We start from the raw sequence: 23326 nt of genomic DNA on the forward strand, positions 1-23326 counted from the left end.
TTTAAGCCTCTGAACCTGTGATAATTTTTTAGGCAACCCCTGGAAAGGGAGGTGACGAATGGTGTACTTTGGTGCATTTTGGTGAACTTTTGGTAACATCAGAGATTCGTAGAAACTAGCATATTACATTTTTGAACATGTATCAAGGCAAAGAAAAAGCAACAAGGACAAAAATAAGACTATAACATTTAAAGACATATGTGTTGAAATTAGAGAATCTATTGCAGAAAAAGTGAAGAAGAAAACAAGAGAATGCAGACCGGCCGCGCAGGTGGATGGGGACGAACAGCCAGGAGGAGTTTGGAAATGAAACGTTGCCACGGAGACTGAGCTTAGCCGGAGCCCCTTCTGGAAAAAGAGAAGAAGAAACAATAGAAAACTCAAGCGTAAATACGAGGGTCAAGTCATGTGGGTGAAGCCCGCCTCACACGGCAGGTCAGAGCCCTAGAGCCAGGGAGCCCTGCGTGGGGACAGCCTGTGGCCTCCTGAGATCCACACGCTCCCGAGGGCCCTGAGCTACAGGGAGCCAGGCCCCAGCTGCCCGAGAAACCAGGCCCCCCACGCAGAGAAGGTCTGGGTACCAGGCACAGTGTCAGCCGTTGGCCAGCCCAGCCCTGGACCCTCTTCCCAGAGCTCGGGGCGCTGGGACACAGGGCAGCTCCACGGGCAGAAGGCCCCCACGTGCTCGCCCGCGGTGGTCAGTCTTCAATTGCCCGGTAGCAAGACTCCGCGGCCCTGCACAGACCCCTCTCCAGGGCAGCCCACCGTGAGAACACAACTTGCTGAAGACGCCGAAGGTCAGAGAGGACGCAGGTCCCGCCCTGCAAGGGGCGCTCGCTGGAGGTCGTCACATGAGGCTGTGGCTCCAGGTCTCTGGACTGCAGGGGTGCTGAGCCTGCACGGCACCTCGTCTGAGGGTGGAGGTTCCCAAGAGACACCCACAGCCTGGACAGGCATCTACACTCCCCTCCGAATGGAGAGAGCATTTCCTCAAGGAAGGGTCACTATTTAAATTATAATTGACAGAAAATCCAGGGACGATTGTTTGGTCAGAGGCTAACGACCTTGGGTCTTACGTTAAAGGCCAGTCAGTAAATAATCTTAACCCCACGGTCCTCTGTCTTTATGGAAGTGGGAAGAGACACTAGACTCACCTACAAGACACACGGAAGCACTTTCTGGGACGTTGGTGGGAGGGGTGGCCCCAGGGGAAGGAAGGGCAGGGAGGAGGCATCTCTGGACTTGGGGGGTGGGTGGGGAATTGGTCAGCTTGAGAAAACCTAATTGGGGTCTCAGAGCTCTGGTGACAAGAACTGCTTCGGAGTGCTAATGTACTTGGACACACGGTTGTCTTTGATGGAAACCTGGAGAAGCACACTTAGTTTAAATACCCAGCACGCCATTCTTTCTGGTCCCCATCGAACAGGAGGTGCATTTACCGCAACAAGAGCAACTCAGAAAGATGGGCTCATGTGCGTGGACTCAGGCAGCATTTGTCTGTCTGTGTCCAGCTCATCTCCCTGAGCGCGTGTCCTCCAGGGTCATTTATGCTGTTGTGCCCAGCAGGGTTTCCTTCATTCCTAAGGGTCAATAGTAGCATATATATACATACACAGAGGAATAATATCCAAGTATATACTATATTATTTATACATGACAGACGATCGTATATATTTATTGTATACGTATGTCTGTATCTAACTGCTGTTTATCCGTCCATCCCCTGGCAGACACGTAGGCTGCTGTCATGTGTTGGCTACTGCGAATAACGCCTCATTGAGCATGAGGGTGCAGATGTCTCTACAGGACAGTGATCTCATTTCCTTTGGATGTAAACCCACAAGTAGAATTGCTGGATCTACTGGTTCTATTCTGAGTCTTCTGAGGAACCTCCATACTGTTTTCCATGATGGTCGTATCAGTTTACATTCCCACCAACTGAACCATATGCCTAAAAACGGTCAAGACAGTGAATTTTACGTTATGTGTATTTTTCCACGATAAAAAATTGGAAAAGAAAGAGGAAAGAAAGAAAGGAAGGAAGGAAGGAAGGAAGGGAGGGAGGAAGGGAGGGAGGGAGGGAGGGAGGAAGGAAGGAAGGAAGGAAGGAAGGAAGGAAGGAAAGGAGAAAAGAGCTTCATTAGCAGCAGGGACTTGCTTGTTCAATAGTACCCTTTATGTCACTCATCCTGAGGCAAAATCTTATAAACATCACATAATTTAATTCCTCCCTGAGATCAACACTGATCACCAAGGCCACACTGTGGGTGTGAAAGCATGAGATCTCTGCGGCACCTTGTGGAGGTGAGCAAGACCATGGTGGAGAATGTCCCTTGTCAGTGATGACTATTCCATAACTCTCATTGTGCCTGGTGACTGAAATGAGCTAGAATGAAAATGAAAGGAAAACAAACAAAACCCCAATAAAATCTGTATGAACCATGAAAGTTCATTTTTCAAAGATGTCAAAAGAGGTGAATAGCCAAGTAGGGGAAACCGAGAGCCTCTGCCGAACCCTTGCAGAGGCTAGCGTGTCTCCTGGCCTCTGGAGGAAGAGGGTCTGAGGGCAGTTCCTGAGTGGGCACAAATCCTGGTTCCCGCCTTCCACTGGATGTTGGCGCCTTCTCAGATTTCGTCTGTCTGGGCATCATGCACCTGGAGGGTCAGTTAGGAAGGAGGCTTGTTCCGCACCCTTGACTCTGTGATTTACGCACAAGCCCTCCTTGGGGCTGCAACACCCTCGGGTCCTCAGGACCTCGATGACTCAGCCTGCTTCTACCTCTCCTCTTGCCCATGGTTGACTCTTCAGGTAATGCTTTAATTTCTTTTTAGCTCCTCACTAGCCAGGGTTACAGGGAATAAATAGCTTATCAACATAACTTTGGTATATTTTTGCCTTGCCAGCTGGGCTCACATGAATAATGTGGCCAGCTGCATGCGAACAATGTGTACAAACAATGTGCAAATGAACAAAATGGCGTCCGGACAATGTGAGAAGCTCCATTTAGAGGCTCAACATCAGCAGATGTGACATTGACGAGAGTGACAGAAATATAGTCTGGGCGTTGCTGGTGATGGGCACCATGATGAATCAACAGAGTCGAGAACAAGGGTCCTGGACTTGGTTAACTTGTGCATCTGAAAACATTTATCCAAGTCCCTGGAATAAAGTTGAAGAGAACTGTGATTTATTTTTTAGGGAAAAGGTAACTATAGATCATTCTTTCTTTTTCTAAGCAGATGTTAGGAGTATAGCTTGGGCAGCCGTGGATGAGGGATACTGGAATGTTCTTGTTGTTCAGCAAATGGCCTCGCTTCTTAGCCTGCAGGTTTATCCATCTTTGCGTATGTATGTATGTGCCATATACATGCAGTATATGTGTATCTACATAAGTAAAGCTGTTCTCATGCAGCGACCCAGTTTTTAAATATTTTATTTTTTTTTAAAGCAGTTTTAGGTTCCTGGCAAAATGGAAGGGAAGGTACAGAGATTTCCTGTGACCCTTCAGCCCTGACACATGCACAGCCTTCCCCATTACCAACAACCCCCCCCCCCCAACACACACATGGACCTACGTGGACCTACATGGGCAATCATAATTGCCCAAAGTCCAGAGTTTACATCAGGGGTCACTCTTGTGCATTCTATGAGTTTGGACAAATGTACAATGGCGTGTGTCTGCCATTACAGTGTCACAGTGAGGATGGTCACTGCCGTTGAGCTCCTCTGCATCCCACCTGCCCATCTTTCTCCTCCTCCCCACCCACTGGCTGCCCTGACCCTCTTACAGTCTCCGTAGCTTTGCCTTTTCCTGAATATCGTGTAGTGGGAACCATATAGTATGTAGTCTTTTCAAATTGACCTCTTTCACTTAGTAATGGGCATTTCAATTCCTTCTATGTCTTTGCATGGCTTGGTAGCTCATCTTTTTTGTGCTGAATGATACTCCATTGTCTGGATGTGTCTACCACCTACCGAAGGGCATCTTGGCTGCTTCCAGATTTTGGCAATGATGAATAAAGCTGCTATAAACATCTGCGTGTAGGGTTTTGTGTGGACAGAAGTTTTTAACTTCTTTGGGTGGATACCAAGGAGTGCGACTGCTGGAAAGTTTGGTAAGAGTATGTTTATTTTTGTGTGAAATACCATAGTGTCTTCCAGGGTGGCCGCACCACTTTGCGTTTCCACCAGAGATGACATAGCATCGAGTGCTGTCCATGTCCTGGATTTTGGCCGTTCTGACAGGTGTGCAGTGTTATCTCATCGTGATTTTACCAGTATATTCAAACATAATATTAAATGTACTAGTGCTAAGAGCAAACGGAAAAATTGCGCTCTACTAAATTATATTGGTTGCGTTGAAATCATTTATACTCCTGGAGCCTCAGCTCATCGATTGAAACGTAGTAAAATGATAATGCCTGCTTTGTGGGGTTTTATAAAGACAGAATGTGATCATGATAAGTGCTTGCTAAATCAGGATTATTGTAGCAGATGAACTGGTCACAAGATGGAGTCCCAAACTAGAATAAGAACTTAGGAAGACAATTTTGATCAAGTGGCGAGTTTGAGACTCCATTAAGGCACTGACACTCCCATTTCACTCATTACTTTATTCATAAATAAGCCTTAAACACTTGCTACATACTGGGACACAGCACCATTGAAGCAGTCTTTGTCCTCGCTGGGGTCATTTCTAAGTGACCTCAGGAGACAGTGATGGGGAAATACTACGTCATCCAACTGATAATCGAACTTACTGAACAGCCCATGTCAAACTAGTCTCCATGAGAAAGTTGGAGCCTTCTAGGGCCTGGGATTAAAGCCACAACGGTCGGCAAGCTGCAGACAGGAGTGTGGCGTTAGCGGCTGTTGCGTTTGTGGAAAACTGGGGCCAGTTCCTCTCCCTTTGGACCGTGTCTACTGAGCACTGTGTCTTGAGGGCAGCGTGCTCACGGCTCAGGTGACTCAGCGTGATCAGAACATCAGACTCTGACTCAGAAGCATGTGCTGCTGTCGCCGGGCCCAGGAAGGATGTGGTCATTTGGCATCATGTAAATGATCCAATTTCTTATCCTTTGTGAGCTCAGTGCAGCCACAGTAGAAAGAAAGTGCATCTGCTCGTTTCTCAGCAAACAAGAGCAAGTCAATACGTTTTAAAACTTCACCATTTTCGTTAAAGCAGCCGTGGGACCTGTTTACACACAGCCTCCCGTCTCTTCTGCTGACGCTCCACTCAGATGTCCTCGAAATGTGGTTCGAGGAGCTCTCAGGACTTTTTCAGGGGGAAGATGTTACTCTATCTTGCAAGACAATACATTTGGGTTAGACACTGAATCAACCCATGTCCTCCCTGGAGTGCGTGACCCTGCCCCCCACACGGTCTCAGGAGGACCCCGCTGTCCTGGGAGGAATCTGGCGAGCACTGCCACCCCATTTCCAAACAGGCTGTTTGCAAATGCGCTTGTTCTTTGATGGGGGAGAGCGGGCGACCCGCACGCTTGGCCGCCCACGGCCTCGGTCAGGCAGAGCCGTCGGGATTTGCTGTGGGTCTTGGCGTTTATGCAACTTGACCGTCCACCTGGCTGCGGCCCCTCACAGGGCCTCGGGCACCGATCTCCTGCAGGGCCGGCTCACAGGAAGGCTCAGAGCCAGGAGATCCAAACCACAACCAGTTGCTTTTCTCGACCCCGACTTTCCCTCTGCCCAACATTCTGGGAAGTACCCGCTGACTCACCAAACCTCCGGGTCTGTCCGCAGGTCCCGACTCACCTCCCAGCTCCCATCATCCCAGTGATGGCTCAGGCCCGTCTGGAAACCTCCTCTCACACCTGCCCCGACACAGAAAGTGTGCGCGCCGTGGCAGGCCGGGCTGGGTTGTGGGCACCCCTGGGCGTTGGAGCTACTCTCCAAACTGGGACGGCGACAGCTCGACACAGCCACCTCCATAGCGGTTGTCCACACTAAGTGATAAGCTCTCTCAGTGGCACCAGGCCTCTGTGTCACCAAGTGTCATGTGAGCGTTATTTCACGTAGACTTCTCTTGTGGAAACCATGAGCCTCCCAGGGTCCTTTAACAATAGACACCTGTTTAGATGAGGCTTATTCTGAGCTCAGCGCATGTCTGCCTTTGCCCCTGCACGGCACCTGCCGCGGAGCCCACGTGTGGGTGCCTCTAAAGCCCCGAAGCCTGGAGGACACGCGGGAGCACGCGGCTGCGCGTAACCTCTGCACAGCAGCAGGCAGTGGGGCCACAACTGCAGGCCCCGTGTGCACCCCGGTCAGGATCTGCCTCGTTCTCACCGTCCCCTCTCCCTGCAAGTCACAGCATCTGCCTGCGTCAGGTGCTCCAGAGAAATAGAGCCGACTGGATGTGTACAGAGAGAGGGAGGCTTACCATCAGGACCTGGCACGTCCCCAGATCTGCGGGCTCGGTCAGCACACCGGGGCGGGCCGAGGGTGTAGTTCAGGCCCAAAGGCTGCTCAGCGGGAGATCCAGGAAGAACGTAGGTTTTAGTCCCAGTCTGAAGGCAGGAGAGAAGTTGATGTTTCAGGTCAGGGCCATCGGGCAGGAGGAATTCTCTGGCCTTGTGTTCTATTCAGGCCTTCAACTGATTGTATGAGGCCCACCCGCACAGGGGAGGGTAATCTGCTTTGCTCAGTCTACCGATTTAAATGTTAATCTTATTCCAAAACACCTTCACAGGCACACCCCCAACAGGGTTCGACTCAAAGCCCCAGTGAGGCCGACACAAAAGTAACCTTCACGTATCTCAGAACTGCGTCCCCGGCCCTCACGTCAAACCCTCTGAGAGTGTTTCTGGACATCGCGTTCATCACGAGGCGATAAGCAAGGGGAGTATTTGTAGGGTCTCCCACCTCTGCTCCTGCAGGGATGGCCGCACACCATGCTGACCACATTTCAGATGCTACATCAGGAAGCTGATAAATACTGGCATCTAGCTCTGACCGTTAGTCCACCCGTGTCCCCTGCCCTTCTCTCGACCTCGGAGCTGCTGTGTATGGGGCTTGACAGGCAGTGGGAACAGCAGAAGCGAGGTCTGCGGCTCGACAGGGGAGGGCAGAACCGGCCAGAGGGCTGTGCACTCCCTGCTCCTGCTGTGCCCCTGCTGGTGGCTGTGACTGCATCCTTCTAGTACGTTCCTGGGTCTGTTCCAACCAGCTGGACAGAGCTCTGCTGCTGATAAACCAACGGGTCCCAGACGGGAAGGTGGCCAGCAGGAGCCACTGGATCTGTTCACACTGACTTGGCCCTAACCAGCTGCTGTGGCTCGTTCTAGCCCCTGGGGCCCAACTCCCGGCAGCCCCAGAGCCTCTCCCTACAGGCAGCCTTCTCTGTGGCCTGGGCAGCCTCAGCTCCTTTCGAAGACGAGGCCAGTGGAGCATTTGCTTTATTTTTATTACTGGGCAAATCACACCACAAGGCTCTTCATTTACACCACAGAGCACGTCTTCACCACGGAGACCTGCAGGGCTGACACTCGGGTGGCCCCCGGGGCAGCCCTACACGTGGGTGAGGTTGGTGGTACTGTGCCACGATCGTATCGCGGAGGGCAGCGGGCGTGGGGACACTAACTTCCTTGTCACCACCGCGCCAGAATGTGGCAAAGCCGGGGCTTTCCATATCTTCACGGGCAAACACTGCCTCCCAGGACCCGAGCCGCACCTACAGGAAAAGGTCCTAGTGTTTCAGCTTGAGGACCACGACAGCCCCGAGCGGAGACTTCATAGGTCAAGTGTTAGGAAAAGGAAATGACCTTATCTTAACAAACACGATGTGTCAGAACTTGAAAGGCTTTCCATCAATATTGAGGCATGACTCCTGCAGGAACGGGCAGAATGACCCAGGCGAGGAGGCTCCATGAATCATTGAGATGATTCACCTGCAGACTTCAAGCAAGAGTTGGAAACTTCCTGTCGTATTGTAATGTGATAACGTGAGGCAGGATGTGGCCCTCAGGCCCAGTCCAGCGTGCACACCGCTGCTCTGCCCTGCACGGTGCCGGGGCTGTTCCCCGGAGCAACGCTGCCCTTCCCGGGCCTGCCTTGACCCCGTCCTCCATCCGGCGGCGTCTGGGCTGGAGGGCAGAGCTGGCGGCCTCCTCGCAAATGAGATGCAGGAAAAAACCCGCTTTTCTTTAGAGAATGCTTCTGACCCAGCCTGAGCAGTGAGTCACTGCCCTTGATAATACTGTTAAAAGAATGAAATACAATTTTTGAAGTCTCTAACAATTTATAAAAACTAAGTTCCATTGTTTCAGACTAAAATATGTACACTGTATTTGCTCACGGCAATTCAATTCTATGTTTTTGAATGATCATGGTAATAAGTACAATTATTTTGCCCCGGAAAATTTTAAAGCCAAGCACGATTTCTTGCCTTTAGTATTCGAGGAGGCCGCAGCACATTCCCATCAAAGGGAATGATGTCCCATCAAAGGGACATCAAAGGTCTGGCTCCCGCCCCTGCTCCGTGCCCCCATCCCGGCCGGGCACCAGCTCTGTCTCCGTGTCTCACACGGCTTGTGGGCCTTGTCCCACGGCTGACGACACCTGCAGTCGAGCTCCATCTCCGTTGGCGAGGACTGCAGTCGTGAGCTTACTTCAGTTGGAGATAAGCGATGAGGGGGCACCTGGGTGGCAAAGTCGGTTGGGCATCTGACTTCGGCCCAGGTCATGATCTCATGGTTTGTGAGTTCGAGTCCTGCGTCAGGCTCTGTGCTGACAGCTCGGAGCCCGGAGCCTGCTTCAGATTCTGTGTCTCCCTCTCCCTCTGCCCCTCCCCTGCTCATGCTCTGTCTCTCTCTGTCTCAAAAATAAATAAAAAAACATTAAAAAAAACTCAAAATAAATAAAAATAAACATTAAAAAAAACCTTTTGTGTTTCAAAGGACACATCAAGAAAGTAAAGGAAACACACAAATTGTGGGAAAATATTTGCAAATATCTGATAAGGGACTCATATCTAGAATACATAAAGAACTCTTACAACTCACAAGGTGCTTGGGTGACTCAGTCGGTTAAGTGTCCGACTTCAGCTCAGGTCATGATCTCGCGGTCTGTGGGTTTGAGCCACATGTCGGGCTCTGTGCTGACAGCTCGGAGCCTGGAGCCCGCTTCGGATTCTGTGTCTCCCTCTCTCTCTGCCCTTAACCCACTCGCATTCTGTCTCTGTCTCTCTCAAAAATAAATAAACGTTTAAAAAATTAAAAAAACCAAACAATCTTTTAAGGGGCGCCTGGGTGGCTCAGTCGGTTAAGTGTCCGACTTTGGCTCAGGTCATGATCTAGCGGTCCGTGAGTTCGAGTCCTGTGTCGGGCTCTGCGCTGACAGCTCGGAGCCCAGAGCCTGCTTCAGATTCCGTATCCCCCTCTCTCTCCACCCCACCCCTGCTTGTGCTCTGTCTCTCTTTTTCAAAAACAAATAAGCATAAAAAAATTTAAAAGAAAAAAGAAAGAAGCGATGAGACCTGAGGTCTTCCTACTCACACAGTCAGGTTATCTATGCATATAGGTGGATGTATTTTCCCCTTTCCAATTCTTCGGAATATCTGATTCCTCTTTATTCCGCTGCCTTCTTAGATATCAGTGTGGTAGTAGGCTTTCTGGTCTCCTTCAACTCCGAGGGGCGGGGGGCGGGGGGAGGCTCACACACTCTCGTGCACTGTCACTTTGCGGTGGGTTTTCGGCATCTGACCTTTTTCATTCCTGGTTTGGTGAATCTTCTTGGCTGGTGTCATCAGTGATGAATACACCATATTTGCCAAATACTTTGTCTGCATCAGTTGACATAATTTTCTTCACTCTGTTCCTGTGATGATGTGCATTGATTTCACTCAGGATGTGCAACGCTCACCTTTTTGTTGATTTCTTGTCTGCCTTTATTATTAGTTATGGAGAGATGCATGTAAAATCCAAGCAGTATAACTGAAGATTTGTCCATGCCTTTATTTTTATTTTTTGCTTTGCCCCAACTTTATTAAGGTATGGCTGACAAAAATCGTGTACACTCGAAGTATATGATGTGGTGTTTGGTACTCGAATGGTTCCTCAAGCGACCTACTCACACACCCTTCTCCTCACACAGTTGCCTTGTTGCAACAGTGGGCTGAACGCTCAGGATCTACTCTTTCAGTGAACTTCAGATGCAAAAGGGTATCATTTACTGAGGCACCTGCTGTACATTAGATGCTCAGAACTTACTCTCTTACTAACCCAATGCGTTGTGCCTCTTCTGGCCAAGCCCTTCCTATTTTCTCCAACCTTCAGCCCCGGTAACCATCCATTTCTTCTCTGGTTTGATGAGTTCAACTTTTTTATTTTTTATTATTTATTTATTTTTAATTTTTAAGTTTTCTTTTAACGTTTATTCATTTTTGAGAGAGAGAGAGAGAGAGAGAGAGAGAATGAATGGGGTAGGGGCCGAGAGAGAGGGAGACACAGAATCCGAAGCAGGCTCCAGGCTCTGAGCTGTCAGCACACAGCCCGATGTGGGGCTTGAACTCATGAACTGTGAGATTGTGACCTGAGCTGAAGTCAGACACTTAATCGACTGAGCCACCCAGGAGCCCCAGGTTCAATTAGATTTCACACATAAGTGAAATCATATAGTACTGTTTTTCTGTGTCTAACTTGGTTCACTGAGCATAATTTACTCTTGAGTACATTATCCATGTTGTGGCAAATGGCAGGATTTCCTTCTTTCTTATGGCTGAGTAATACTCCACTGTATATTTATATATTTACATATTTATATGTTTACATTTAACGGTGATATTTACACATACATATCCACTGAATGTGTGTGTGTGTGTGTGTGTGTGTGTGTGTGTGTGTGTATAAGCATATAGACCACATTGTTAAAATCCATTTATCCACTGATGGGTGTTTGGGTGTCTCCTTATCTTAGATGCTGTGAGTGACACTGCAGTGAACGTACAAATGCAGAGATCTCTTTGTGATACTGATTGCATTTCCTGTGGGTAAATACCTGGAAGTAGAATGACTGGATTAGACGGTCGTTCCGTCTGTAACATTTTGAGGAACCTCCACACTGTTTTCCAGACTGGCTGGCCCAGTTTTCATTCCCACCAACAGTGCACGAGGGTTCCCCTTTCTCCACACCCGCGCCAACACCTGTTACCTTTTTTGTAATAGTGCCCGTTATTTTTGCTATTCTGGAAACTTATTCTGTTCATATCCTGAGATTATACTATTGTAGGTATGCACATTTAAATTGAATATTATTCTTGAAGGTTGAGCCTTTATTATCACTTGATGCTCTTTGTCTCTGGTTAGCCTCCCCTACTTTCTACTTTGTCTGATATTAGTATAGCTCCTCCAGGTTTAGTTTGCATGGAGTGTATTTTTCACATTTTTACTTTCAAACTTTTTTTTAATCATGTCGAGGTTTGTCTTTCGTAAACCACACACAATGGGATTATTTGGATCGAATCTGCATAAAATCAGATTATTTTATTTACCACCTCTGAAAACTTTTGTCTTTAAATTGGAGAATTTAGGTAACTAACATCTAATGCAATTTTAATATATTTAGATTTGAATCTTTTTATTTGTTTTCCATTTGTCTTTCCTTCTATATTCCTTTTCCTCTGTTTTCTTAACTTACTCTGGAAAGTATTTTCCTTCTGTTAGCTTGTTAAATATACATCCTTTTACTGTTATCTGAATAATTTCCATGGTGATAGTACTAAACATATTCTTGAGTTATTAAAATCTAATACAAACTAGCAATTTAATACCTGTCAACTAATGCAAAGGTCTTATAACACTTTAACTTGTCTACCAGACTTTCTTGCTATCTTGGCCTTTTTTGCTAATGCTATCATATACTTCTAAAAATACATAACCTGTAACATACATTATGATATAAACCTACACCATCACCGCGCAGTGTTTGTCTGCACTTCTGTAGATTCACTTTTCTATTATTATTCCTTCTGTCTTGTATTTTTGCGCTTCCATCTGGGTTTACTTTCCTTTTGCTTAAAGGACTCTCCTTGGAATTTATTTTCACCTGAATCTTCTGTGAAACATCCTCCGGGGTCCGTGACTGTTGTTGCCTGGAAGTCTTTATTTCACTTTCATTCTTGAAGCCACCATCTCTGGGCGCGGAACCCAGGGCACGCCCACTTCCGGCTGCACGCCGATGACGTCATCCCATGGACTTCCTGCTTCCGTGGTTCCCATCAATCCCCGTGTTTTCCCTTCTTGGAAGGTGGTGTATATTTTCACTTGTCTACTTTAATTTTTTTTTTTTTTAAACGTTTATTTATTTTTTTTGAGACAGAGAGAGACAGAGCATGAACGGGGGAGGGTCAGAGAGAGGGAGACACAGAATCTGAAACAGGCTCCAGGCTCTGAGCTGTCAGCACAGAGCCCGACGCAGGGCTCGAACTCACAGACTGAGAGATCATGACCTGAGCCGAAGTCAGAGGCTTAACCGACTGAGCCACCCAGGTGCCCCATCACTTGTCTACTTTAAGATTCTGGTTTTGGTTCAGTTTTCCGCTTTTTTGGAATGCTGTGCTAGGATCTGGATTGCATTGTCTTGAAGTTGTTGGGCTTCCTGAATCAATGACTTGCTGTCTCATAAGTTTTAGAAAAATCTGAGCCGTTCTATCAAACATTTCCTCTTATTCATTTGATTTGTCCTCTCTTTCTTTGACCGTTTATATATGTATTAAACTTTTGTCATTTTCAATTTTTTTGTCCACCTTTATTCTGTGTTTTCATGTTCACTAATTGTCTCTCTTTAGCTGTGTCTAAACTATTGAAGTAAATAGTTATTTAACAATAGGAATTAATAATAATGCCAGTATGTTAAATGTCTGCATTGAAATTTTAATTTACATTTTTCTCTGTTCAGCACTAGGGTTTTCATTTTGTTTTAAGTTTCCAGTTTTCTGCCCAAATCTGCTATTTCAGTATAATTTGGCACACGATACCATAGTTACCTTAAAAGCCATGTCTGATCATTCCAACCCCTGGATCTCCTGTGGGTCCAACTTTGGTTTTCATTTACTTTTCTTATATGCATGAACATTTTTGAATGAATGCTAGACATTTTATATAAATAATGTGAAGCTGTGGCTGAACTGTTTTTTATAATAATTTAAATTTTCTTCTGGTATACACTTGGTCTAAGGATAAATCACCTTAAATCAGGGAGGGATTGAATAATTAGGTGCTCTCTCCACTCCTGTTTCTCTCACTATTTCTGCTCTCTTTCCATTTCTAGGGTGCAGATATCTGAGGGTGGGTACTGAAGGCCCTGGCTGTTTACCAGTGTGTCTGCTCCAGAAACCAAAATCCGATTATTGTCCCTCCACTCCTTGGATACTTCAGGAATCTCTAATATGATTTTTGGTTTCTCATTACCGGCAATTGTTTCAAGTAACTTCAGGGGCTGGGCTCCCGCCTCCTGGTTCCCTGTTCTTGATCCTTGTCTTGCAAATGCCCTCAGTGCTCAGAGCTCTCTGGTACCACAGCCGAATATCGAGACATGCTCTGTCCAGCCGCTCCAAGTGTTTCCAGCCCAGCGGCTCAGCCTGCAGCCCGTGAGAGTCATGGAACTCCTCACAGGGTTTGCACAGAGCCTCTTTCTCTCCGCGGAACAGCAGCATTTCTACCTAAGCTGGGCCCTCCCTCCCAGGGCATTCTGTGGGCCTCATCTTGGCACGGCCCCCTTAGATAACAGGAAAACACTTTCCTCTTGGATTTAAAAACCTATCACTGAAAAAAATGCAAAGGTCTTGATGAGAGGGCAGGAATGAGCTCCAAGGCACAATGTGCAGGGAGGGGAGGTGTCCTTTGCTGTAAAGGGGATACTTTTTGCCTTCCTCAAGATTTGTTCAGTCCTCGTGCTGGTGCTTATGTCTTATCACATTTTCGTTAAGGAAAATCTCTGTATTCACTAAGAGAGGAATTCTCAATATTTCTGTCCATGGCACATGGAACGTGCCACAGCTTTGCTCTCTGGAGCTGGCCCTCGCCTATGAAGGAGGCTTTGCCTCTGACCAGCAAGGAAACAAGGAGGAGTGATTGTTGAATCCGGTGTCATGAGAACATTTCATGCTGGATAATTGTTGACATTGTGTTTCTACAGGACTTCTCATGTATCCTGAACCTTTCGCAGGCTGTGGATCACTGTGGGACTGTCCCCATTTCCGCCAGGTGGGCCCGGGGCGCTGCCCCTCAGCAGCTCTGACAGCCCGTCTGCTCTGTCTCATCAACACGTGACTCACGCCTGTGGGCATCTCACCAGGTGAGTCCAACCTCCTGGGACTCTTCATCCAGCTAATGTCATCGTGCAGGACATTTGTTTGGGTACAGGGCTCGGGGGGACGTGGGAGCGAGATTGTGGAATTCCGTCCTCGCCTCCTGTGGCTGCGTTCTCCTTCGAGCCCGACAGCATTCTCCTCAAGATCCGAAGGGCTGCTTGCAACGTCTGTTTCTAACGTGTGTTAGTGCGACTGCGGCATGTGAACAGCACGTGTGAGAGGGAAGTGTTAGCAGATACTGTGAGCTGAGCCTCAAGGGTTCTGGCGTCTGGTCCACAACAAACCACATGTCAAGAACTTACAGAAAAATTACCTTTTAATTTGGTAAGAGAGCAACAGTGATGGAAATTAAGTTACTGCAATGTGCAGGACTCTTAAGTTGTTGCTGTACAGTTAAGTAAAAAAATTGCAGAAGTTTCTCATCTACCAGCTTTGTTTTTGTTTTTGTTTTTTTATGGTCAGTTTCTTAGAACCCGAGAGACAAGGACTGTCTCTTTTAAAATTAAATTTTGTAATGACTCCCAGAGCTAGTGTGATGGGAAAAACTAGAAACTGGAAACAAACAATGGATTTCTGCTGGAAAACATGAGGCAAAGCACCCTGTCCTCAATCGTGTGTCAGAATAAAACCGCGCTCAGTGTCAGTGAGGGCGGGAGCTGGGGTTCCAGATTTGACCGTATTAAACTATTTCTTTGACTCTGTCTCTTAATTCCTTGACCTGAATCTTTCTCATTTGTAAAGTGGAAACATTAAAAACTACTAAGCTGTCTTATGACCTTGCGTGAAGATAAGATAAAAAGCACAGTGCTTACGTGTGACCGTGTGTGTGTCACGATTTTACAGTTTAACTAATCTGGCGTTACTGGCACTGTTATTTCTCTCAAGAGCTGAAATAGCAAAAAAAAAAAAAGCACCTGTCATAGTTGTCTGTGCCCACTGACAGATTTAATAATACCTTGGATGCTTCATTCCCTACGAAGGTTAAGATAATTTCTTTTTCGTTACACACTTTTTGCAAAAAACAAGTGGGAGTATCAATTGTTGATTCATTCACCAGCTTCTCGGGGCTCACTTGCAGCTCTGGAAGATCTGCAGATCCACGAACATTATTGCTTACCATGCCTGCCACAGCAACCCTCACAAGTCGACCTGGTCAGCAGCACCTGAGAAGCTTCCAAGTGGGAAAGCGCAGCCCCACCACTTTACAGATAACTCCCTCTTTCCCGTCATGGCTTTGTGCTTTGGTGCAGAGCTGGCCCCCAACTCCTGAGCTGGAGCTGGCCTAGCCCCCACCCCATCATGTTCCACTTCATCTGCATACGATTTTCTCTTTATGTTAAATTGCATATTAATTACTTACAGTGCAAGGAGAAGAAGGTCTTTATTTTGTTTTGTTATTTTTTAAAATAAAGTTTGTTTATTTCTTTTGAGAGAGAGAGAGAGAGAAAGCACGCACACAGGACAGGGGGAGAGAGAGAGAGAGAGAGAGAGAGAGAGAATCCCAAACAGACTGCACTGTCAGCATGAACCATGAGATCATGACCTGAACTGAAGTTGGACAGTTAACTGGCTGCACCACCCAGGTGTCCCAGGAGAAGGTCTTTAGCCAGAGAGAAGTAGGGTCCTATCTTTTCACCTTCAGCTGAACCTCCTATCCTCTCATGCTACCTTATTTTGTGAGCTCAGGAAAGTGCTCTTTTCCCTCCTCCTTATTTTTCCTTTTCCTCAGGTCTCATCAACTTGGTGCTTTTCTTCTTTTATTAATGTATTTTATTTCTATCAACTTCCCTGGATATTTATAGCTATTTATGACTCCTCCAATATAATCAATTCATCTTCAGATTAATATTTCCCACTCAATATAAATAAATCAGCATCATATCTTCATCCCAGATGCAACTTATACCAGTACCTAGGTCTTGTTTCAAACACTGTTATCCAATAAAGAAATTTGGGCTCCCTGAAAAAATGGCTGGTCTAGGACTAGAGCAAGAAGCATACAAGATGGTTCTGCCCTATCCCATAGTACCAAGAAGTGAAGCAGTGATACGAACAAACAGCAGCAGTACACTGATGGGGGTATGTGTATATCTGTTCAGGGGTCGAGGCTGGAACCATTTGAGCAAGAAAATAAATAAATTAGTATTGGATTATAACTCAAAGTGTACAACAAATATTGACAAGTTCACACTGATGTAAATGATTGAATGAAGAAATAAATAGTGGAAGAGAGGACAAATCTTCCATGCAGAAGAATTCCAAATAATTTATGTAGATGCTATGGTCTCACTGGAAGGGAGCATAACCCCCCACTTAGGTGTGGGGTGTGCACGGTGACTTCCTTCTAATGAGCATGCGGTGGAAAGGGGGTTTACGGTGGAGAGAGCTGACAGTGCCCCCTAGCAGATGCTCAGGCCAGCATCGGTGGTGATGAGTCAGGTTGACCACACACACCCTTGAACATGCTGCTCTGCCTTTGTGGTCCCCTCCCAACAACACAAACTCCCTCTTATCATGAAAATAAAATCACATGATTTCCAGCTGTAGGCATCCCACACAGTGCTCCTCCAAATTGGCAATGCCATCAAAAAACAGGGCAGTCTGGTAAGTTGCCACATTCAAGAAGAGCCCAAAAGGACATGATGACTACACAGAGGAGGTGTTCCACATGGGGATCCTGGGACAGGAAAGGGACGTCGGGTAAAAACTAAGACAATCTGAATAAACTATGAGCTTTTGTTAATAATAATGTATTAATATTGGTTTATTATGATAACAAATGTACCACACTAATGTGAGGTGTTAATAATTAAGGAAACTTGGGGCACCTGGGTGGCTCAGTTGGATGAGCGTCTGACTCTTGATTTTGGCTCAGGTCATGATCCTGGGGGTCATGGAATTGAGCCCCATGTTGGGTTCTTTGCTGAGCCTGGGGTCTTCTTGGGATTCTCTCTCTCTCATCCTCTGCCCCTCTCCCCCATTCACTCCCTCTGTCACTCTCTGTCTAATATATAAAATAAAATAAGGTTAAGGAGATATGGAAACACCCTGTACTATCTTTGAAAATTTTCTGTAAATCTAAAACTGTTCTAAAAACTAAAATATATTTTTAAAAGATGAAAAGATGGTACTGGTAGTTCCCCAATTGTATTCAAAGATTCTGACAACTTGTTCTTAGCTATTGAGAGAATAAGTAGATAAAAATTCAGTAAGAGCATAGACGGCTTGAATAATACTATTAACAAACTTGACTTAATTTTCACTTATAGAGCACACTCCACTCAACTACCAAAGACATATGTCTTCAAGTGAAAATGAACGTTATTCAAGATAGATAATATGTTGAGCCATGACGAAGTTTAAATAAGTTTAAAGGATTGAAACATAAAGAGTATATATTCTGACTAAAATGGAATTAAATTATAAATCACTAGCAGTAAGATATCTGAAAATATTTGGAAATTTGAAGCCTACTTCTAAATGAACAATGAATGAAAAGGAAATTTTAAGGAAATTAGAAATATTTGGAAGATAATGATTATAAGAACCTAATCGATAAAAGTATGTGGGATTCAGCTAGAACGGTGAATGAAGGGAAATGTATATACATTATTAGAGATGAAAGGTTTAAAGTTAATCAGCTAAGCTTCTACTTTAAGAGACTAAATGAAGAGCAATTTAAAACTAGCATAATAACTAGTATAAATAGAATAGAATAGAACAATAACTAGAAAAAATATATAGTAACAATAAGAGCAAGAAATCAGTGGAATTGAAAATATAGAAAATCAACAATGTCAAGTTAATTTTTTTGAAAAGTCTCATAAAATTAATAATTCTCCATTAACACTAATTTCAAAAAAGGGAGAAAATACGTATTACCCATATCAGAAATGAAAGACAGGGCACCACTACAGACCCTACGTGCATTCAAAGGAAGATGTGGGAATGCTATGAATTGCATTATGGAAATACATTGTCAAATTCAATGAAATGGACAAATTTTTTGAAGAATATAGCTTACCAAACCTGATATGATGGGATATGGATAATATGAAAGCATATGTATACTAATTTAATATATAATAAAATCTTCCCCAAGAGAAAAAATCAAGGACATAGAGCCTTACTGGTGAATTATAGCAATCATCCAACCTTGCACAAACATTTTCACAGTATGGAGAAGGGAGGAATATTTCCCAACTCACTTAGGAGGCCAGAATTATTGTGATCTTGCAAAGGGGCAAGCAGGTATAAAAGTTCCTTCTCTTGTTTTGGATAGTTGCTGCACAGGTGAATACAACTGTCAACACTCATAAGGCGGTACAATCAGGTTCTCTGCATTTTAGTTCATGTAAATTGCAATTCAACAATAGTTGCATATTAAGAAATAGGCTTCAGATTGGCCTTCTTTCTCATGTCCACCCCACTGCTTCAGTCCAGATGCCAGCACCTAGTCGGGAAGTTTGTGACAGCCCCCTCGAAGAGCCCCTCCTCGGGCTCCTGGCACACCCATGTATTCTGCATCCAGGGTTTTGTTACATCTCATTTGCCTGTGGGCTCCCTTTCTCTACTGGCTTCTCATTGTCTGCAGGATAAAGTCCAAACTTCTTAGCGAAGGCCTACAAGTCCTGATTAATGTGGTCCCTGTGTGCCTCTTCCCAGCACTTCATTTACTGGGATAGCAACAGTGGTGTGCTCCAGGATCTCAGGGTTGAGATGGCCCCATGAGCTGTTTTGTGGAGCTCACAGTGGCAGGGACATGGCTGAGTGACGAGCAGAGGTGGCTCAGTGCCAGTGCTGGTGAGCAGTCTTGCACCAGGTCCCTCTCTGTCCTTAGGTCACTATGACGAGTTGCTTCTGTTCTTGGCTCCCTCAGGGAAGCTCCTCACTCACTCTGACTTTCCTCCTTGGGGGACTCTCAGCACTCAGGTGCCCTCTTTTCTTGGTTGGATCACTTAATCAATTAAGCTCCACTCATTCCAAGAAATTTTGATTTTGAATTTAAAAGAAAAAAAAAGTAAGAAGGACACTCCCTGTGACTAGCCAGATATGTTAAGTCTGGACGTCTCTGGGAGCTTTTTGTAGACTGTGATTAATGAGCTGTTGGTAGTAAATTGCAAGCATATTCACACCTCTAAGTCACATTATTTAACCTTAAATTTACTGACTGGAGAAAACTTGGGAAACAGAAAATGTAACTCCATGTGTGAGATAGACATCCCTAATTTGGGAATGTAGAACTTAGAAGAGGGCCGCAGATTTCTACCTATCAAACATTCACCTTGAAATACTAGCAACTTCACTGTGTCTCAAATTTTTTTAAGGTAAAAGTAAATGATCACTTTCAGGCTCTTAACATATCATTTTTCCCCCCAAAGTAGGCCATTAGCCAAATCAAAGAAATGAAGGCAGAAACACAGGAGCTGCCAGCTGGCATGGGGAGGATGCATGGGCCAGTGCCCAGCCGGGCTGGGGGTCCTCACAAACCCCAGTCACATGCAACCCACCCTGCCTTTGAGTTGGGGAGGGCTGGCAGCTTGGGGGCTCAGCAAGGGGGGAAGACTAAGCCCACATCGTCTTCACCCTGATGGAAAACACATTCCAGCGGAGGCCCATGTCCTTCCCGCCAGAGCTTCCTGGACATTTGCACATGGTAGATGCCGACGTCATAGGTGGCACTGCACATGTTTCTGGAAAGCTCTGCACCTTAGTGAGGTGTGAATTCGCGAAGCCCATGACGTCCCCTATTGTCACCAGTCATATGCTTGGACAGCTTTTATTGAGACAGACGAAGTCGTCCCCCACCCGTGCCCCTGGCACTGACATGGTGAGGCTCATTGCTTCTGCCTGTATTTCTGCTGAGACCCCCTACTCAGCCTCCTGTCTATCGTGTGGCTAGGCCAGCCCCCCCACCAAAATGTGAAAATAAAACAAACAAGCAAAAAGCAGCTGTTCTCTCTGCTCTCAGAGTGATCTTCTTAAAAGGAACACATGGCCGTTTCAGTCCCCTCACAGGACAGAAACGCTGACACTGGACCCCAGTTCCCCTCAGTACCCACCAGGCTTCAGCCACCCTCTAGACTCCCTCACAGTGCTCCCAGCCACCTGCAAGCCCAGTCCTGAAGTGCCTAGATCCCCCTGCACCTGCCGAGCTCTAGCCATCCTTCAAGGTCTCACTGAGACGTCTGAGCCCTCCCCTTGGCAGCCCTGACCACACCGACTATCACTACCTGTGGATGTTCTTACCTGTCACACGGAACAGACCCTGGACTCCCAGGGCCGCTCCTGTGGCCCTAACTTGTGAATCTGCACACAGCACATGACGCCCATTTTGCTCCCAGGAAATGACCTGCCAGCTCTGGAAAGCCCAGCCTTGTTGACTTTCTGGACCATCCTCAAGACACTCTTAGACACTCTTTTGCACTTCCAAAACGAGTTTTTATTTTACAAGAGACTCCTTAGTAAGCAGACATATAAATAATACAAAACCACAACCAAAAACAAACAAGAGAAGATTTTCTGTCAAAACCAGCGGTGCTGAGTAACTGGAAGGAAAGAGGGTGTCCACTTGGGCCCCACCTGCATGTCAGGCTGTCCCCGTGTCTCAGAAGCTGGGGAGATGCTTTCTCAAGTATGTTGTCCAGTCCCTAAAACATTAGAGCTGTTGACTATTGGCCCAGAGCTGCAGAGAGAAAGAGATGTGTGTTTTGCAAAATAAATCACAAACAGGCTTCAAACTGCTGTAACTTGAAGACCTCCTTCATTAAACAGTCCGGTCAATTAGATGGTTCTTGGCCCGATCCTGGGGATCAGGTCTGGAGTCCAGAGTGTCCTGAGGCTCGGCTTGACCTGAAATGGCCAATGCGGCCACACTGTTTCTGGCTTAATCTCACACTAGACCTGCAGAGACTCCTGCTCCCTCCCTGGGCACACTCCTCCCACCCCCCACATTTCCCCTCCGCACAGAACATTGATGAGTGTGTGGTGTCACCAAAGCCCACAGGAGACAGTGTTTGGCATAAAACTCAATATAGACTCACAGCCAGCCATGGGTTAGAGCCCTCTGGTTTAGTCAGAATTTTGCAAAGGATAAAGAGAACAGAGGGGTCCGCACCGTGGTTCTTGGGCACGAGGAGAAGTCTGTTGTGTCCGGAATGGCTTTTGCCTGCTGAGTTCACATTCAGCCACTGACTGGAGAGGCCAGGCAGGTTGCGGGGAGCTCAGAGTTCCGGAGCAGAGTTGATAATAGTGAACAGAAATTGGAAGTATCCATTTTCTTAGTGACTGGGTGTGAAATAATGGCCTTGTTTCTCCATGATACCGTTTTGTATAAAACCTTTTGAAAGACAGCAATGTTAAGCTTTACAAATATGCGAACACGTACTGTTCGTAAGGAGCTCAAACGACTATGGGTCTCACACTCCTGCTACCATTTTACAGGGAAGAGGCCAGGCACTAATCCTCCCTGGCCCATTGTTACATAGGCAGCGGTGGCAGAATGGGACTCGAATCCCTGCTTGCTGATCCCAGGACCCTTTCTCTCCAGCACAGAGCTTTTTGTTGGGGCGGGAGTGGGGGGGGGGGGATGGAGAGAGCAAGCATGAGCTGGGCAGAGGGGCAGAGGGAGACAGAGAATCCCAAGCAGGATCCACGCTCAGTGAGGGGCCCAAATCGGGCTCGATCTCACGACCCTGAGATCATGGCCTGAAGCAAAGTCAAGAGTTGGACATTCAACCGACTGAGCCCCCCGGGCGCCCCAGCACAGACCTCTTTTACCAATCCCAAATGAAATAAAGTGCCACAGTGCTGTTAAGCAGAACAGGCTCTTCTCTACTTTGAAAACAACAGATTATTTGTTTTGGTTACAGAGAAAACACGGCAATTATTTTCTGCATTCCTGCTGTTGGAGGAAAAGTGCTAGGACGGCGTGGCCACGGCATGCTTGCAGGAGGCCAGCTCTGCCCCAGACCGGCTCCGCGCCCTGGATGAGAGGTGCAAGCTGGCCGCCAGCCTCGGAGGGCAGAGTCCTGGGATGTTCCCCCAAAAAGCTGGGTGTCCGTGGCAACGCTGTCCCAAGCCAGCCAAGTCCAAGGTGTTGGGCAGTCTGCAGAGAAGGAATCTGCATCTGTGTGGAGGTGGCAGTAAGCAAGGTGATTCTGGAGTCAGAAGAAAGTCCAGTGGAGCCGGGAAGGTGCCTGATGCGAGGACCAGCTGCTAAAATGGGCAAGACTTGGGACACGCTTTGGTCATCACACGGTTTGGCAGAAGCATCCGTCTTAAGGGGGAGAAGTTGAGGTGCCTGTAAGACAATGCCATGGTGCTCGGACCGTATCTGCTTTCAATTATGCTGATTTTGTTCATAGATTTATTCACAGCATCTAGGTCTCAAAATGTATCCAGTTGTCTGCAGCCTCAGAGAACGTGGTCTTGAGCCAGCCCTGTTTTCCATTTCTAAAGGAATGAAAATACATTTGGCCTCCGCTTCGTGTGGGTCACCCAGACGTAGCCAAAGCCTGTGAATCACGTAATTGCTCAGCATATGGCAGATCCGTGCCGAGAGCGCCAGGACAGCGCGCTCGGCTCCGGGAGGCAGAGGGGCTCGGGGAGAGCCCGCAGCCTGGGTGTTTGACCCAATACGCGAGCGAAGGAAGACCTGTCTCTCAGCTGCGATCCTGCTGTGCAGCCAGCAGAAGTGAGACAGGCACCCGCTGCTGTCGTAAGGCCATTGAAATAGGCGTTTACATTTACAATTATCTGCGTTACCAGACATGAACATTCCACAGAACCACCTTCCAGCCCCGTGCGGTCTCCTCCACACCCCTGCAGTCCGCGGCAGGGAGCGCCTCTCTTTAGGGAAGCGTGTTCCCATGCGCTGTGCACTGGTAGCTTGTGTAAAACCCACGCGAATGGAGGCATCCATGTCTGTGTGTGTGGTTCCTCGTGGAAATGATTAGAAGGGAATCTTTTTTCATATTTTCTCTGTTGGCATTAATGATTTT

General features: G+C 46.8%; 1 long non-coding RNA gene across 2 annotated transcripts; it reads right to left on the reverse strand.

Moving 5' to 3' along the window:
* Positions 1 to 260: 260 nt before the first annotated feature.
* LOC122237103 lies at positions 261 to 12157 on the reverse strand. 2 transcript variants are annotated; one of them, XR_006215318.1, is made up of 3 exons: positions 12059 to 12157; positions 6399 to 6525; positions 261 to 348 (listed from the first exon to the last, which is right to left on the reverse strand). It is a non-coding gene; the product is annotated as an uncharacterized LOC122237103 (long non-coding RNA). The 2 variants fall into 2 exon arrangements; XR_006215319.1 differs by lacking the exon at positions 261 to 348 and adding an exon at positions 4634 to 5304.
* Positions 12158 to 23326: the final 11169 nt, after the last annotated feature.

Source organism: Panthera tigris, chromosome A3, assembly GCF_018350195.1.
Source record: "Panthera tigris isolate Pti1 chromosome A3, P.tigris_Pti1_mat1.1, whole genome shotgun sequence".
NCBI classification, from domain to species: Eukaryota; Metazoa; Chordata; class Mammalia; order Carnivora; family Felidae; genus Panthera; species Panthera tigris.